Here is a 3,794-nt window from a genome sequence, read left to right as displayed (position 1 = left end):
TAAAAATGATTTCTAAAAATTATTTCTATAAATAATTTCTAAAAATGATTTCTAAAAATGATTTCTAAAAATAATTTCTAAAAATAATTTCTAAAAATGATTTCTAAAAATTATTTCTAAAAATATTTAATTTGATCGAGTAGTTTTTTTTTACAGCTGAAAAACGCGTTTTTATGAGAGCGCAATGATGGTAGACATCTTTGAATTTTTGAACACGCCACAGGGAGATAACTCCCTCCCCATCTTTAATACTAGCTTTTCTTCCTATAAATCGAACCGTTAGCTCGGTGTGATAAAAATTGTTTTTTCGCTGTAAAAAAACCTACTTGATGCAAGTGAAAAAGGAAAAAAAATAAATATAATTATATTATAATATATTATAATAATATTATAATAATATTGAGTGAAATATTTTCGGAGAACTTCATTCCATCACGGATACGTACATTATAACCTTTTTTTCCGATATATTTTAATGTGTTGATTAAACTGTACAAGTACTAAAAATAGTTTCTGTTAATTTTTATTTGTTTATTTTATTTCAATTACTTTTTTTTACATAGTAGTCACCACTTATCAAGGCCCGGAGGCCACTCGACGATAAGGGTTAATGAATGTAAACCAGTCAATAGGGCAATATCGTAGTAACCGTTATTAATGGAAATTTGGTAAATTGGATCGCTTTTTAACCGGAAAAGGTAAACAAAGAACCATGACCAGAAACTTCATTCTTAAGCGTTAAACTGTGAAGATTTGTAGTTTGAAGGTGCTGGCAATGGTCCTGTTGTCATAACTTGGATCGGTAGAGAGCATGAGTTGTACATACTTTTATGATGTTACATTTGTATATTCTAGGATTAAAATTTAAGATAAACTATACATAACATAACAAGGTTTGTAACATTAAAAAAAAAAATGACGCATAAACACCACAAAAATAAATTGTCATTAATTCAAAGCGAACTGTTTAATACAAATGAAACCAATAGGTAAAAATAGATATCGACATTGTATAAACACCGGGTGGTGGTGGTGGTGGTATTATTATTATTATTATTATTATTATTATTATTATTATTATTATTATTATTATTAATAATAATAATAATAATAATAAAAACAATATTATAATAGAATAATATTAAAATATATTATAATAATGGTATAATATAGTAATAATATTAAAATAATGTTATAATATAATATAATAATATAATAATAATATTATAATATAATAATATTATAATATATTATAATATAATTATTATAATATTATTATATAATAATATTATAATATATTATAATAATGTTATAATATATAATAATATTATTATAATATTATTATATAATAATATTATAATATATTATAGTAATGTTATAATATATAATATTATTATAATAATATTAAAATATAATAATATTATAATATATTATAATAACGTTATAATATAATATAATAATATATTATGATAATATTATAATATAAAAATATAATAATATAATATAATATATTGTGATATTATAAAATAATATGATATTATAATATTATAATAATATAAAAATATAAGGTAATAAATATATATAACAATATTATAATATAATATATAATAATATTATAATATGAACATATTATAGTATAATAATAACATGACAATATTATAATATAGTATTATAATATACAAATAAAATATGTTATAAAATTATATATAAAAATGTTATGATATAATATTATAATATGACAAAATTATAATAACATTTAATATAACATTATATAACATTTAATATAACATGTTATAATATTATTATAATATAAAAATTTAATGTAATAATATAATATATAACAACATTATATTATAATATTAAATATATAAAAATATAATATAATTTAATAAAATAATATATAACAATATTATAATATAATATTATGAAATAAAATATAATGTAATGATATAATATATAACCATATTATATTATAATATTATAATATATAAATATAATGTAATAAAATAATACATAACATTATAATATATTATAATATAAAAATAAAATATAATGTAACAATATAATATATGATAATATTATAATATAATAATATAATATCGTACTATTATAATATAATATAATCATAATTTGATACGATTATGATATAATATTATAATATAATGTTATAATATATTATATAACATTATTATAATACATTAATATTATGATCTAATAAAATATAATATTAAATTGATGCAAGTATATATTGATATAAAAACAATATTATTTTTACGCCAGCCTAATATAATATCATTACATTACTATATTATTATACTACTTCTTGAATAATTTACAATAATAATAATAATAATAATAATAATAATAATGTATTAAATATCAGAACCCATGGAAATTCCACGGTAGTTGAAAATTTTTAAAACACATAATAAATAAAATGAATAAAAAAAACAAATAACGATTAATTTTTAGCAAATTCTTTTTTTTTTAAACTAAATTAAAAAGAATTGATTTAAAAATTTTGGATTTTTTTCAATGAAAATTAAACACACAACGTATTATCATTATTATTTTTTCTGAATAATTTTTTATGAATTATAAAGGAGCAGATATCCGTCCACTTGCACATTTTTTTTAATTTTAAAAATAAACAATAATAAAAAAAAACTTACAGTCTTTTTTCCAAATGACTTTTTTAAAATTATAAAATAAAATAGCCAATTTGAAACCGTAAACAGACATTTTGGGGGATATTCGGAGAGGAAATGGTTTTAATGACTTTTAGCTGAGAAAGAGCGACTATAAAGATAGTCCGTTTTTCATTAATTAATTTTGGCAATGATGATGGTTTTTATGATACTGGACCTGCAAACAAGTAAATAAATATTTAGATTGTGAAGACGGTAACAGTGAAATGTGTTATAGTTGCATATAAACATAGTAATAAAGTTTAATAAAGTTAATGAAAAACGACAAACAAGTTTTACTGCACTTACATTGCTTCTTAATCATGATGTTGGTGTCAACACAATCCATGATCATCATCGTAATCAAATTCAATTGCCTGTGTTCGGTGATCAGAGGTATTTGCAGGTGGTTCAAAGGTAAACATATAATATAAACCAGTTTAATATAAACCAGTTTGTCTTTTTTTTTAAGCAGAGGTCCTGTTGAGTATCGCCTTCATAAACTTTGGAGGCGCTTTTACAGAATTGGGACGAGAATTTGTAGTCGATAAATGAAGTTTTCAGATTTAAAAAAAAGCAATGGTTCCAACTGATTTTTTGTCAATTCTAATAAGTTATAATAGCAGCTTCCAAATCATGCAGTCTAAATTACCTGAATATTAATTAATTATTAAACAAAACAACTTTAATTGTGTTCGCAGATAAAAAATTTCTGCCATCTTGTTTAAATCAAAATGGAAAATTACCTCTTTTTAAACTCTCCTGTGTTTCACGTTCGTTTTCATCAAATTCTATTTTTTTTGTACCTTATCGATTTTCGTAATTTTTGGATATAATCATCTTAAAAATACGAAGAACACACAGATACCATTGTTTTCATGTGAAATTCGGTATTACGATTTCCAAAATTTCGTTCCAATAGTGTAAAAGCGTCACTTTCGATTTTAACAATGTTGCCAAATGATTCTGCAACCTCGACCTTTGGGAAAGATCGTGGTGTACATAACTCGTTTTCCCTGTTGATGGCGCTTGGTACTGTACAACGTTAAATTTGTCACCCCCAAAAAAGACGACATGATTCCATTTCCGTTTAATGGAAACTGGTTT

This window comes from Euprymna scolopes, chromosome 45 (genome assembly GCF_053919585.1).
Source record: "Euprymna scolopes isolate OS-2025 chromosome 45, ASM5391958v1, whole genome shotgun sequence".
NCBI lineage: Eukaryota > Metazoa > Mollusca > Cephalopoda > Sepiida > Sepiolidae > Euprymna > Euprymna scolopes.
The sequence above is the reverse complement of the archived record's forward strand: the minus strand, read 5'-3'. Positions refer to the sequence as shown.